General features: G+C 31.8%; 1 protein-coding gene across 1 annotated transcript in view; it reads right to left on the minus strand.

The window, feature by feature from the left end:
• Positions 1–16,761, minus strand: part of LOC135949351 (synaptosomal-associated protein 25) — a 537,273-nt gene that overhangs the window by 37,776 nt on the left and 482,736 nt on the right. The gene's annotated exons all lie outside the window — the stretch shown is intronic.

Genomic DNA, 16,761 nt, shown 5'->3' on the forward strand with positions numbered 1-16,761 from the left:
AGTGTAAATTTTCATTGAAAACGATACATAAACAAAACTTTTATTGCATTTTAAAAATTTAAAATTCCCAAAAAATAAGCTACCATTTCTTATTCTCATATTTTTGAAAAAAAACTCTTCTATAATTTTTTGAATTCTTAAAAATTTCTAAACGCTGATATATAATATGGTATATTTTTTCGTTTCCGCTAGTCAAATTTATAGATTTAAAATCAACAAAAAACTGAACATTTATAGAATCTTGCTGTAATGTATTTAATCATGTCTTCTTTTAAATTTTATTAAAATCGGGATATTCGTTTAGATGTTACAGATTTATTTCCACTTTTTTTTCAGTTCCCCCACTGTGCTATGTCCGTTATAGACTCTGCAACCATTGGTTTTAGACACCTAAAACACTGCATGAGGTCCATTTGTGAAGCCGATTTTAGACAACCAGTGTTGCCAATTTAGCCCTTTTTGGGCTAAATTTAGCCCTTTTCAATCTTGTTTAGCCACAAAAAAATTAATTTAGCCTTTAGCCTTTTTTTAGCCTTTTTTATTTTCATTTAGCCATATATATTTACTCTAATGATCTGAAATTTTTGTTGTTGAAAATTAGTAAAATCAGTTAAAAAATTGGCAGGGATATTATGACAAAAATTAACTAAAAATGTTGAACCAGTAAACAATTTAAGCACATACAAATTGTTGGACCTTCCATACATTAAAAAAATGCCATAACTAATATAGAGAAAATGGACGTTATTTGAATAAAAATTGTTAATAAATATGTTAAAGTTTTACGCGCGGTCCGGGAGTTTATAAAATCATATATAGGGTTAAAGAGAATACTTTTAACTTTATCTGGGCGATGTATTGACTTAAATATAGTACTTTAACAAATATTTTATAACACATGCAATGTAGGATCTCTCGCTTTCAAATACTACAATCCAACCAATTTAGAAAGAAAAATTCAGTTCATTATCGATAATAATTTAGCTATGATAATTTGTATCTGATCAAATATAGAAAATTAACTTTTTTCCAAATTTAAATTAAATATTTATGTTTACATATTTTGGCTACCTTAGTTTTGATATGTTTACTAAATCAATGAAAATCAATTCTGTCCGGCGACGTGTATAATTTTTAGAATATTTTTATTCTGTGTGAGAGGCAAATATGCCATATATTCACTTATCAAAATATTCTCCATCGAAGTTATCACAAAGGATTACTTTACACATAATTTGTCTTTCATATAAAAAAAATTTGCCTAGTAGCATTTTGCTGGCCATGTGATAAATACGAGGCTTTAAAAACATCGGCATATGATATACGTGTGGCCCTATATTACGTTATTTTAAAGTTGTTTTTGAAAGGATCAACATACAGGAATAAATATTCTTATTTTCTTGCATTTGAACGTGTGTTATATTCATACATTTTTGTTTGTCTATTCGGCATAGCCAAATGTAACATTCTAAGTTGTTTTTTGTGTAAAATGTATGTATTTTTTTAATTAAAAATTTTAGCCCTTTTTTAGCCACTTTTTAGCCCTTTTTTAACCTTTTTTTCTAAGTATTTAGCCCTTTTTGTTCACAATGAATTGGCAACACTGTAGACAACATACAAAAATTTTTTTTAATTTTTAACTTTTAAAAATTTGTATGTCTTAACATTTTGTATGTAAGCACCAGTGTTGCCAGTTTAGCCTTTTTGAGGCTAAACTAAGCCTTTTTATTTACTCTGGCTTTTTTCTAGCCTTTTTTTTATTTCAAAATAGCCTTTTTGAAATTAAAAAAGGCTAAAACCAAAATTTCGAGACTAAAGAGTAAAGGCTAAATTTATATTTGTGAGCCATTTTCATATTAATTCATTACTGTTTTTCATTTAGATTTTCAACATACTCAAGAATAGTGCAGTATTAAAAGAACAATATCAAGTGCTTCAAAATGAAATATAGTATTTTATATCTAAAAGCTAAAATGTGTAGCAAATTCTCTTTCAAGACAAAACTGTTATTACACATTATATTCATCGTTATATAATGGACAAGAGCCTCACAAACTCTTGAAGGCTTGTAATACTTGAAGGTTTGAATACCGAAGAAATGATTCGTATTTTTTTAAAATCTAATAAAAATTTGTTTAGACGATGAAATTGTATTATGATACTTGAGTTTTTGACAAATATTAATATTCAGTATTGCCGTCTATAAATACCTTAAAATATTAAATATTTAGAGAAAAAAAGTATTACAAAAATGTTTACAGAAGTGAAAGAAAGGATAATCAAAATAATAATGAAGTGTTCATTTAGCGACAAAATTCGTATTGCTATCAAATTTTGGTAACGATTCTATCTGAGCTTGACGTTGTGGGTCTATTTTTTTCGATGGACAGCTAACTGGACAGGATGTGCTGTTTCTTTGAATCACTGGGCCGACAAACCTTCAAAGTTGTTAATATCTGCTAAGTTTACAGCTGGGAAGAGTTTTTATAGAAAACCACGCTGGAGCGTAAACATTTACAATAAATATTGCAAGAGTTGTTAGATTTGTTCTCAACGCAAAGCTCTGGTAAGTTCGTGGGAATTTAAACTTTTTTTACCAAATTTTATTTTCTTGTAAAATAAATAACTTTGATGGTTAGTGATTGAAAGGAAATATTGGTGCCGTTTTGCTAAGCTTAAAATGTCTTTTCATCGTGCATGTTTAAAAAAACTAAACATTTTTTTTATTATTTTTTTTTAAGAAAAAATAATAAAAAAAATAGAACTATTTTTATGGATTCAAAAAACATCAATTGTATTAATTGTTGATGCAGAATCCATTTGCAATACAGATTTGCAATATATTTAACCGTTTTTGCTCTACAGAAAAATGTGCTCAAAATCCGCATCTTTAGGTGCTTTGAACCACCACAAGGAGTGAAAATTTTCCAAAAAAAGGACGCCATTAATTTTATTTACGCAAAAACCTTCAGAAAAATTATGATACCCGCAAATCAAATTTTTGAAATTAACACTAATATAAATATCTACACAAATTTCCATATAGACATAAATAAGACGACATAAGGCCCGCTTCCGAAAATCAGAATCGGAAATCTCCTAAAAATTTTGGTGTACACATAAAATTCAACATATATAACTTTAATATAGATCACAAGACCTAATTTCATAGTGATCTTCATAGCTTCCGAAAATCATTCACGAACATAAATTATTGAAATTTTAAAAGAAAAATAATTTTTAATTTACTTAGTGTAGGGTATTATATGGTCGGGCTTTACCGACCATACTTTCTTACTTGTTTTAGATTAGGGTCGTTCTCTTTTAACTGGTTTTATACTTAGCTACCTAATTTTTAAATACCCTCTTACTGATTCATTATATTTTTGCTGGAAATTTGTATAAACTCACACCTCCAACGAGACTGCCGTTATTAAATGTAGATCTTTTCCCAAACACAGGCAAATCCCGGTATAACGAATCTCACTTTAATGAAAATCCGATTTAACGCACGGCCAAATACCTAACATTAACAACCTTATATAAAGAATGTTTCAAAAATTATATGCTCGATATAACGAATTTAGAGAAAAACAAGTAAGAGTGCTATATTCGGCTGTGCCGAATTTTATATACCCTTCACCAACGTGTGGATGTGTATGTTAAGAGTATTTAATTATTTACGTAGAGAAAGAAGATTTTAGTTCGAACGTCCCAGCCTCATACTTACCCTCTCTTACCCTTACCCGACCGAGAAGGTCTCGTCCCCATATCGTAGGGACACGTACACACTGCAGTCCGGACTGTAGCGGAATGATGTATATTAGAGTTGAACAGCTCTGAACTAAAACGCAGTTTTTAAGTGATTGAGTTAAAAAGTTAGTTTGTTTTGTAATTTTTGTAGTTGTAGTACAAGCTTTTAATGGAATCACTAAAAAAGATAATTTTTGTTCAGAGCGTTAGACCCCTTTCACACTAGGCAATTTAGTTGCGCAAGTTCCTTGTATTTGTATAATGTCGGGTTAAGGAGAAGAAAATTTTACATGCTGTTTTGTTGTTGGGAAAGAGACTTGCGCAACTAAATTACCTAGTGTGAAAGTGGTCTTACAGTAGCTCATTTTCTGCAAAAACGTCATAATTCAAAAAACCCAAATTTCAATTTAATGCCTCATTGCATAGTAAATTAGTTGTTGTGAACTAGTTTCTAAAATTACATGCAGGATTGCCATATAAGCACTTTGTTCTAATTTCATAACTTATTGTCTATTACTTGCAATAACGTACTATTTTAGTTATGCGTTGCCGTTTTTGTGTTGATATTAACGTTTTAACCAGATGTTATCTCACCTAATTGGACCATAATTTTATTTTCCTTAAAAAATTAAAAAAATATATATATTGGTTTAAAAACTAAAAATGCGATTCCTGAAAAATTAAATTTTTTGGGTTATGACGTTGCAATAAATGATATGTTTAATATGTATATTAGGTTGGCCCTTATTTTGTATTTTTGTCAATTTCGATGCTCCCAAAGCCTAAAGTTTTTCTTCGTCTTCTAAAAAACAAATGCTGAACATTTGAGCAGAATCGGATAACGTTTAGAGGATGTATATTTTATTTGACTTTTCGTGTTTTTCAAAGTAGCATAAGTATGAAATATTGGACACCTTAATGAATATGGGATGTATATGTAAATATTTATAATATATATCTGTGTCCGTATGGAAGAACAGCTTAAAAAAATTGAAGTATTCCCAATTTTATGTAATTTTTATTGTTTTTGACAAAAAATCTGTAACATAACATAAGTGGTATTAAATTTATTAGACATCAAAGGTACAAGTTTTAAAAAAAGTATTGCTAAATATAGAAGATTTGTCACATTTTATACTTAAAATCTTTATCATTATCAATCTTTATCATTATATGACTACAGATATATATCTGTACATGAAAAATAGTACAATAAATACATACATAAACTCGTTAAAAATTTTGAAGATGGTGTAAAAAATTAATAGTTTGATCCCCAATTTACACCCAACAAATTCCCAAATCCCCAAATGGATAAAATATCTGTATTCCAAAAACTCCTGTCGAAGCAGTATTTGTCACAGCTCTTATAAGTATAAGTCCTACTTAGATACTTATTAATCTATTTTCCAAGTTTCCCTGCAAATAACTAGAAGTATTTCGTTATGAAAGCTACGTATTATGAGGTGCATTTTTGCTATGCTATTGTTTGCAGAGCTTCTTTTAAATTATATTGCATTTTCTTTCAATTTTTTCATTTAGTAATAATTGTTAAAAAAAGGCGTAACAAATTAAAATAGTTGATCCCCAATTCATTCTCAACAAATTCCCAAATCCCCAAATGGTAAAAAATCTGTATTCCAAAAACTCCTACGATCGTCAGGATCGAAGCAGTATTTGTCAAAGCTCTCATAAATCCCACTTATACTTATTAATATATGTTTCCCAAGTTTCCCAGCAAATAACTTTGTCTATCAAATTCCCACAAGTATTCCCTCATGATAGCTGAGTATTATGAGGTGTATTTTTTTGTTGCTATGCTATTGTTTGCTGAGCTTCTTATAAAGTATATTGCAGTTTATTGCAAATTTTTCATTTAGTTATAAAATAATTTGTAACAGCTTCTATATAAGTCCCACTTATATACTTATCAATCCATGTTTCCGAAGTTTTTCAGCAACTAATTTCTTGTTTATTGAATTCGTAGAAGTATGCCGCCGGGATAGCTGTGTATTATGCGTTAAATTTTTGTTATGACGTTGTTTGCAAAGCTCCTTATAAATTATATTTCATTTTATGGCAAATTTTTCATTTAGTAATAATAATCGATGAAAAAATTTTAAATATTTGGTCCCCAACAAATTCCCAGATCCATAAATGGCAAAAAAAAATCCGTATTCCCAAAAATCCAACGATCGTCACTATCGATACATAATTTGTAACAGCTTCTATATCAGTCCCACTTATATACTTATCAATCCATGTTTCCGAAGTTTTCCAGCAATAATGTTCTTTGTTTATTGACTTCGTGGAAGTATACTGTCATGATAGCTGTGTAATGTGCGGTAAATTTATGTTTACAGTGTTGGTAACAGAGCTCCTTATAAATTGTATTTTATTGCAAATGTTTCATCTAATTAATAATAATTGTTAAAAATCGCTGTAAAAATTTAAAATATTTCATTCCCAATTTCTCCCCAACAAATTCCCAGATCCCTAAATGGCAAAAAAAAATCGGTATTGCAAAAAATCCAGCGATCGTCACTATCGATACATATTTTGTCAAAGCGCCAATATAAGTCCAACTTATATACTTTTCAATACATGTTTCCGAAGTTTTCCAGCAACTAATTTCTTTGTTTATTGAATTTGTAGAAGTATTCCGTCAGGATTGCTGTGTATTGTGCGGTAAATTTTTGTTATGGTGTTTGCAGAGCTCCTTATAAATTATATTGCATTTTATGTCAAATTTCAATGTATAAATTTAAAATATTTGATCCGCAATTTCTCCCCAAACAAATTCCGAGATCACCAAATGACAAAAAATTCCCAGATCCATAAATGGCAAAAAAAAATCCGTATTCCAAAAAATCCAACTATCGATACATAATTTGTCACAGCTGCAATATAAGTTTCACTTATATACTTATCAATCCATGTTTCCAAAGTTTTGCTATTTTCTTTTTTATTCGATTCCTAGAAGTATTCCGTCATGATAGCTGTGTATAGTGGGATAAATCTTTGCTATGCTGTTATTTGCATCCATAGTTGAAAATAACCAGTCTATATGTGTTCCGTGCTTTGTAGTTTCAATAACTTTATCAAAAATTTAAAAATATCCTTCGTCATTCAAAAAATGTTCGGCTTCGAATTCCTCCGTTTTACGACATATGTTGAAATCTCCAATTATATAAACTTTTTCGGTTGTATTGCCAATGCGATTCCTCAGTTTATATATTGCCTGTCGTATTAGCGTGATAAATTCGATTTGAGGAAAACCTGGAGTTTTGTAAAGTACAATATAAAAAATTTCCTGGAACCGAAAAATTATATATTGTAAAGCTTTACCATTGATGCAGTGTTCTTCCTCGAACAAATATTCGGCATCTTCTATTTTATTGTTCCCGATGTACACTATTACTCCTTTTTTATGTCGTTGTCTTAGTTCTCCTTGAGCTATATTATTGCAATGAAGTCGGCTCAGCACAGTGAAGTTTGTCAGCATGTTATCTTCTTCGGGAAAACTCGAAGTTTCAACAAAACAAATAATGTTAGCACGCATTATTGTGGGATCTGTAGAAATGTCCTCGTGATGTGCTTGAAGACTTTCTATGTTTTGATAATATAATTTTCTTAACGCAAACGTTCGAGTTCTATTTTGACAGGATCCGAAGTCTTAAAAGGCCTAGAAGGATTAAAGTTTCCAATTATATGAAGTCCAGATGCACATGTTGCTCTACTACAAGCCACGTACAAAGCTGATCTATTCATTCTATTGTGGGTATGAACAACTACTTTAGAGTATGTAGCACCTTGGCTTTTGTGGATAGTTATGCCTTCTGCTACAACTAATGGGAACTGAGTCCTCTCAATTGTTATATTATCATTACTTTTAAATTGAAAAGTCCTTACACATTTTTCTACTGGAGTCCAAGTTAACTCAGTTACATGAGGTTTTTGTCGCCGAGCTTCAACACCAACATTTTCTTCTGAAAATAAAACCCAAATAGTTGTTGGATTTCCTGTTTGAATATTTATGTCTACATCCATCAGAACTCCAGCTGCTCCATTTACAAGACCATCGCTTGTATTAATGTTAACTGTCATCATATATTTAGCTGTTGATTTTAGTTTCAGCTCTCCACAAAGTCCTTGTGTTTCTGAAGTTTTCATTTTTGAAACCATGTTTAAAATTCTGTTTCTTTGTTCGATTGGTAAAGTATCGGACTTTATAAAGTCAAAGGATTTTGATGAATATTCAGTTGTGGAAATTTGTTGCAATCTTGTAATTGTAATGTTCGGCTTCTGCATTAGACCAAAATGAGTGGATTGCTTCTGATGGCAAAATCGTTGTGTTTTGTACAATTCTCGATTTAATAAGATTTATATGTGTCTCATCCATTTCTCCAATAGCCAATGAATTTAAGGCATGAGCAAAACTGCAGTCATCTCGTTGTCTCATTATTTCAGTTAATTCGAAAAATTTAAAAATACTCCAAAGGCTTTCTCCAGCAATAACTCCATATGGATTCGATGTATTGATGCTAAAAATCCATTTGTCTCTAACTGGCGGTATTGATATTCCGCCAAACGCAGTAGTACTCTTGAAGATTTGTTTTAATCTGGCATCCAAGTAATTTAACATTCTCGAACCAACCATAGAAATTTCATCAATAATAAGAACTTTTAAATCCATAAATCTAGCGTAGAGTGAATTTACCACATCGTTGCTAAGGGGACGAATTTCTCCAGAATATTGATTTACTGGTAACGAAAACAACGAATGCAACGTCGCTCCACCTATACCGAAAGCAGCTTTTCCAGTTGGCGCGCTCAATAAAACCTTCATTAAATCCGGGTTGGATCCTGGAACAGAGTTAAAACGTTGTGTTACTGACTGATAGATAGTTTTAATTAGTCTGTTCTTTCCAACCCCTGCACCACCACTTATAAATTCGCAGAATTTAATGTTATCCACAACGTTTCTTAATAAATGGTGCAAATATTCGCGTTGTTTAACATTTAATGTTCTTACAGATGCCAATAAATCATTCCTGTTTATTAATGGGGGTAATCTGATTATTCGTATATCAGTAGTGTTTTCATCATCATCATTTCTTCGATTGCCGCCGGTAATATTTAATATGTTAATATTTTCATCTACACCAGGAACTGCCAATGCTGAGTTGTAGCTAAATTATCCCCTAGCATGTCTTCGTTTGCTTCTTGATGGAATCGTTGAAGAATTTCATCCAATTCATCTTCCTTAAGCCTTTCGAATAATATCCTATTACTTTCAATAATATTCTTGTGAGTAGTGCATGTTTGCTCATTGTTATTATTTAATACCTCGATCTGTTCATCGCGCCATGGCAAATAGAGCATAATAAGGTTGCGAAAATATTCTTCTCTTGTTATTTCGGCGCTAAATTTCGGAAATCTAATGATGGCAGCATTTCTTCTCTTATATATATATCCAGAATTGTTCTTTAATTGAAGTGGATTTCCTACTTCATTAATATTAATGTCTTCTTCCTGGTAGTCATCTTCTCCTTCTTGAAACCGTGTGTTTCTACGTAGTTTCTTTGAATACGTATAATAAGCTGCAAAGTATGCTAAACAAACATCATTTATTAAATCTGGACGTTGAATGTAATGGTCCAAGATGTTATTTTGAAAAACATTTGTTGAATCTTCTGGCAAATCTTGAAGTTCTGATCTAGGTTTCAAAATTCGAACCCGTTTTTCTGGTGGTAATGTATTTACGAAGATGTTATATGAAGCTTCTTGTGCGGAAACTTCCGAAGCTGAAATGAATTTATTTCCGATGTGTTGGAGTCTCTGCTTAACGCTAAAATTTCCCGTCCGTATTTCGTTCATTGTTTCCTGAAGTAATCTTGATACTCCTCTATTAGATTTATTTATGTAGTTTACAATATACGATACACATGCGTATGCATCTAATACATATTGTATGTCCATATTTGCTCTTTGCATTGAAAGTATTTTTGCATTGAATGCATTAATGCATCTATCTTTGAAGGCTCTCTTTAAAAAAACTCGGGGCTTTTTTAAGGAAGATCTTAAGGCAAAAATGTAATCCTCATATGTTAAATTTATCCTTTCATCTTCCAAAAAAGTTTGAAATGTAGAAAATATATTAACGTCCTCATCAGATAAATTGGCATTTAAAGCGTTATGAATTTTTTCATAGTTCCTTTGATGTTTTTCTAACAAATTTTTATCGATGTCATCCGGAAGTGGGAGAAGAATTTCTGTATTTGGTAAAGGGGGATAAGGTATATGAAATCTGCATATCTTTTGTCCACGAATTTCTCATTGGCATGTCCTATTGTGGTTATGTCTTTGATAAGAAACATAATTTGCCAATTCCATTATTGTTGAATCTGTTGTTATAAACGCATCAATAAAACTGACTACTTCTGGAAAAGTAGTCTGATCATTTATATTAAATATAGGCGCATTATCCATCCAATATATGCCGTGAACATGCGGCGATCCTCTTTGTTGAAATTCTATTCTCCAATAGAATTTAATTACTTTATGCTGATCAAATATACCTCCAGCAGCTTTAAAATGCTTGAAAAGATGTCGTATCCTCTGATCAAAGTAACGTGAACACGTTATTGGGTCCGTTCTTATTAAATTATATTTTTCCAGGGTAGTCAGACTCATCGCTTCTTCTTCCGTAATAATTCTATTTTGAATAACTTTCGCTAAAATTACTAGTAGTTCAGGCCACTGTGACTCTGCTGCCGACAAAGTAATGAAAAAAGTTGGTAAACCAAATTGGCGTATCATCGCTAAAACTTTTTTCTTCTCTCCTTCCCAGTGTGCTGGGGAAGACCGAATGCCTTTTTCAGATATGATATCCTTCGTCATGTTGTACTAGGTTTTGTATAAAATTCTCATCTAACATATTTCCAGCAGTATGTCGGTTAGATCCCACCTTTTTCCGCAGACATGTCGATATACTATTCTTTATTCGTGATAATTCCAACTTTTTATATGAATATAAAATTTTGTCTACTCGTGCACATCTTCTGTCGTACCGTCTTGCTTCAGATTTAATAATTTTTCCGACTGTAGCTGTACATGTCCTCTTAACACCACAGTATATAGTTGGATATGATAATTCTTCCGAATCTTCATCAAAAAGCATATCTAATGGTCTTTGTCCTTCTCCTGGGGCAATGCAAATTCGTTGTAATGGGATGTTTTTTCGGGAATATTTTCCAAGAGGGTTTCCTGAGGATTAGCTTCTTCTGGAACGTTTACATCTGTATCACCAGTAATTAATCTTTCAACTATAGTCCGATCTTCCATATTAGATATAAACGGTATTTCATCGTTTTGACCTACGGTAACCAACCAATCATCGGAAATAGTTATATTGTGCTTCCTATATAAATCCGTATTCACCAAGTATTGAACTGCTCCTATTATTATCCTTGGTCTTATAGTCTCAGTCATAAAGCTGTGATTATACTCTAATCTCCTTTTAAGATGAACTTGAATGACTTCTGTTTGGTCAAATCTTCGTGGAAGAACATTAACAGTCTTATCTAGTTGAATTGGCACATTTACAACTGCTCCTCTAATAGCGCATTGGCGATTATATCCCAATGATACTATTCGCATGAAAGGTATTCTCGGCGCCACAAATCGTTCTTCTAAAGATGTCAAGTCCTTTAATTCATTGGGTATTTCAGGGAAATGTAATCCATTAATTAAGCAAATGGTGGGAATTTTTCCTCCTTTAACAATTTTGCAACATGTACTGCAAAACTTATAAATATTCTCATCAGAAGGGAAAATATCTGCTAAAAAGAAAGCGTGATGTAAATGCTCAAAGTTATTTCTGCACAATTTCTTTATCTGGTTGGGGAACCAAAGACCACCGCAACAAACACAAACTTCTGTAGGTCCATTCTTAATGTTTAAATTAAATTGCTGAAGCATTCTGCATGAATGTCTCTGTGAATCCGCTTCTAAGCGTTGAACTCTTGATTCCGGGGAAAGTGCTTGCCTGTTATTTATATTCCTCTCAGCTTGCCTGGTGTTTTCATTAATTCGATTAATGGGATTCATTCGATGTAATCGAATGCGACCATTTTGCATATAATGTAAATCCTCTGTTTGGATTCTTGTAGTACCTCTTGATTCCCGACGTAATATTGTATTAGATTGTTGCTCAAGAGAAAGGGGATCTGAACGTCTAAGTGAATGTGCGATAGCATCCCGTTCACGCTCTGTTTCTCGATTCTCCGGAATTTGCCGCCTATGTGAGTGTTCCGCAGTATTTCGTACTTGCTCAGCTGCTCGATTTAGAGGATCAGAACGTCTAGAAGAATGAGCTAAGGCGTCCCGTTCTCGTTCTAATTCCCTCAATTCTGGTATTTCGCGCCGTCTTATATGTTCCTCGGTGTTGCGTGATTGCTCAGCAGCATTGATTAGATGATCTGAACGTCTAAAAGAATGTGCTGAGGCGTCCCGTTCACGTTCTAATTCCCTTACCTCTGGTATTTCCCGCCGTCTTGTATGTTCCACACTGTTGCGTTCTTGCTCAGCAGCACGGTTTAAAGGATCAGATCGTCTAGAGGAATGAGCTAAAGCGTCCCGTTCACGTTCTAGGCCTCTATATTCCAGATTTTCCCGTCGTTGCGAGTGATCCAGAGTATTTCGTACTTGCTCCATAGAACGAAGTAGTGTATCCGATCGTCTGGCCGAATGCGATAACGAATCTCGTTCACGTGCTAGTTCGCGTAATTCAGAGGATTGTCTCGATCTTCTTAGATTTTGGTTATTCCGATTCCTACGTTGTTGATTTTCCCGATATTCTTCATTTTCTCTGCGCAATGACAACATTTCGGAATTTCTAATTCGATCTTCTTCCCCATTTTGTTCGCGATAATTTGCTAAATTTTGCTGCATAGCTCGTCTACGTTGTTCCGCAGATGTCTTGCGTAGTCTGGGCATGTTTATATAAAAGTAAATAAACTGTATGGTGGGAAAAAATAATGTTTGGGAAAAAACATAATATAAATATAATAATTAAATAACCTGTTATACAATAAAATAAAAAACAAAAATATATGAAACTTAAATTAGTGGTTTCCATTAGATTTCTACATAGTTTATTATATTAATTTACAAAAAACAAAAGCTTTCCTAAGTTCAGCATTATTACCACGATTGTAAAGTTTCTTTTTTGATTGATATATAATAAAAATTAATTTGTGCAATTATGTTTACTAGCATAACCCGGTGCACTTCGCTACCCCTACCCTAGTAAAATTAAAAAAATATGAATGGAAATACGAAAATAACACATACAAAATTTGAGAATCTCTTAATTACAGTTACCTTGGTATTCGAAAATAACTAAATAATTTTGTATAGGATATACCACTCCACTGCTCTGATCCCACCCATTTTTAAACCTTTTATGTAAATATCAAGCTTTACTTTAACTTTCCTTTATAAGCTAATAACCCCTCCATTCCTACTAAGCCGAACATGATTAGCTAAACTTCGAACAGGGAACAGGAATAAATTCGTTTTTAGCCAACCTCCGTAGAATGGTAATAAATTGATTGATACAGAGTTTAAATTCTTTTAGAATTATAGTTCTCCAGATATTCAAAATTAATTATTTACTTTGTGCCACAACCACTAATGCAAGCCCGACCATTTTCAGCCAATCTGTGTAAAATGGTAAGGGAGCTATGCGGACAAAGTTTGAAGAACTTTGCAATTATTACTTTGTATGGGAGGTTACTCACCTCCTTTTCCGACCCCTCCCATTTTGGGTGCTATGTCCTCTAATCTAATTCCGTCTATATTCAGCTGAACTCCGCACACTAATAAGAAATTAATTCGCTATAAGTTTAAACACTTTTACAATTATAGTTCTACAGTTATTCGAAATTAATTATATACTTTGTATAGGGTGTGCCACGCCCACAATCCCGAACAATTTCAGCGAAACTATGCAAAATTATAAAAGAGCCATTTAGACTAAGTTTGAAGAATCTTGCTATTATAGTTCATAAAATATTTAGAAATAACTATTTACTTTGTATGGGAGACGACTCACCATTTTTTCCGACCCATCCCATTTGTGATTATACTTCATGCAGTGATAAGTAATTGATTCGTATGTATGTCGTTTGAAAACCGTCACAATTGTAGTTCTGCACATATTATAAAATAATTATTTACTTATTACCTTCAAAATATGTATATTTTTGTGACTTTAAATTACTAAAGTCTTCTTCTTTGTTTTCTATAACAATTCTCACTTAAAACAGAGCGAAATCAATACTGTTTAATTGTTTCTCTTATTTATTTACAACAACCAATTGGACAAACACGCATTGCTTTGTTTACTTTTTAGCTTAAGGTTCACATGTACACGTTTTTGCATATGTGTTAGTAACATCTTTAAACGCTTAGAACTACTAAAAAACTGAACCGGTTTCAACAAAATATATATTCTGCACTTCTGTGAATAAATCCCTTTAAAATGGTATATTTCCTGCCCAAATTGAATGTATAATGTGAGCGTAAAAGGGGTCTAAAGAATCGACTTGCCTATTAATATTATGATTTGAAGTTTATATGTAGCTAAACCATTGAACCGATCTTCTTGAAACTTTCCCAACGTATTTCTGAGTTATTGAAATGGTGGTTTGAGAAAACAATTTTAGTATGTCATTATGTAATTAGTATGTCACCATCCATAGAAATTTAAAATTTATTATCGTATATCTATGAAACTATGTTAGTCTTCAAACTTTGTTAATAATAATAATAAACATATTAGAGTCAAAAATGTCGGGATTAGGAATAGTGGGCACAGCACATCTCAAATAAATGCACTTTATTATATATCTTGGAACTTTGCTATTAATATGTAGCAGCAAAAAATGGTGGCAGTTATAGTAGGCGTAGCAGCTCCCTTACAAATTCAATATTTATTTTATGAAGGGTACAGAAGCAAAGTACAAAAAGTAAATTTTTTGTAAACTTATAACAGTGGCACCAACATGCATAGAAGAACATGGTTCGGAATGGTTATGACTACAATGTGATCTTTGCAACAATATGTATGGTCAATTCATAAGGTCTCCTATCATGCCATATTGTCCTAATATTTCACGGCTCGGCGGCTCGGCTTAACCGACTCTTAGATGTTCGGCGCAGGTCTCTGCTGCACAGTGGGACAGAATCAAATTTTTTTGGAAATAAATCAGGCATTTCTAATCGGTATAAAATTTGATGCGGACGTAGCCAAGGAGTATTCGATTTTAAGTTATTAAAATGTACCATACAATTTTTCCATGCGTAGCGCTATGGGGGCTCAAAGTAGGGTACCTTCGACATGTAAAATTTTTAATATTTATCTCTTATAATATCCGAGTTAATGCCTATAACTCGGAAATTATAAGAGATAAAAATAGAAATTTTAAAATTTTGCCATACCTTGGTTCGCTTTTTAAAAAATATAGGTCGTACTTTTGTACCAAACGGGCTCGAATTTTTTGTTAGTTAGACAACTAAATTATCAATAATATACAAAAGATTTCAGAGTAATATCGATTATAGATCCAAAAATAAAAGATTTTCCATTTAAGAATTCAACATATAGTAGAATTTTGCTGTTTTTTGGGTGAAAATGTGACTTAACTTTTTTTTTATTAAAAAAAACTTTCTTTAAGAACATATAACCATTTTATGTTTTTCAGTAAGGTATCTTTACGGAAAACATTCTTGTATAAAAAAAACATGTCCTATTTTTCGAATATGTCGTCCCTACGCCCTTCGGAATTTGACCTATTTTTTATCAAAATTTCAACTTTGCGTCACTGTTCTAAAATCCCAGAGCTGGGATCAGAAAACCGAAAGCAGTTTTGGAAATCTTGATGAGTATGTTCCCAGCTCCAAAGGAAATGTGAACCCTATAGCCAAAATTGTAAAAATACCAATTTTGGGATTTTCGCTCCAATTTTTAGGAATTGCGGAATTCCCTTTGATCTTTTGACAAGTTTTTTTATTTTTTAGAATGACAAATGTAATTAACGTTGAAAATTTCATTTAGTTTTGGTAATAAATAAAGATTTTATTACATATTTATTGAATTTCTAAAACTAAAATTTGTATCAAAATTTTGGAGTTTTAATCTAATTGAGATATTGACTTTTTTTGTAAGACCAAAAATTAAGTTATCTAAGCTACGCCCAAGTCAAATTTTATTCCGATCGGACCAACCGTTTAGAAATGCCAGATTTATTTCCAAAAAGTGTTTGTAATTTTCATTCGCTCTATAGTTTTATTTGTATATGTAGAAGTTGACAGCCCCAGTAACTCCTTATGAACTTAGAATTATTGGTAGTATTGTTAAGAGTTCCAGAGTTGCAGATATGCTTGGATTCCTATTACGTCTTGTCTTTGTTAGAATTCTAAGTAAATGCTAAGTATGTTTGATCATCAATGAAGGTGATTGCAACAATCTTACAATTGAAATGGGTTCTATCTTCACATAGGAATATAATATCCCAATGTTATTCATATTTTCGAAAGTATTTTCCATAAACAATAATGTGTAAAATAGTATTTTCAAAAGAAAATATTATGTATAACAGTATTTTCCAGAGAAAATATTATAACAGTATTTACCATAGAAGCTATTGTGTATAACAAGTATTATCCATGGGAAATATTATGTATAACAGTATTTTCCATAGTAAATATTATGTATAACAATATTTTCCATAGAAAATATTGTATATAACTATATTTTCCATAAAAAGTATTGCATATAACAGTATTTTGTGTAGAAAATATTGTGTATAACAGTATTTTCCATAGAAACTATTGTATATAACAGTAATTTCCATACAAAATATTGTATATATCAGTAATTTAAATATAAAGTACTGTATATAACAGTATTCTCCATAGAAACTATTGTGTATAACATAT

Source organism: Calliphora vicina, chromosome 1 (genome assembly GCF_958450345.1).
Source record: "Calliphora vicina chromosome 1, idCalVici1.1, whole genome shotgun sequence".
NCBI classification, from domain to species: Eukaryota; Metazoa; Arthropoda; class Insecta; order Diptera; family Calliphoridae; genus Calliphora; species Calliphora vicina.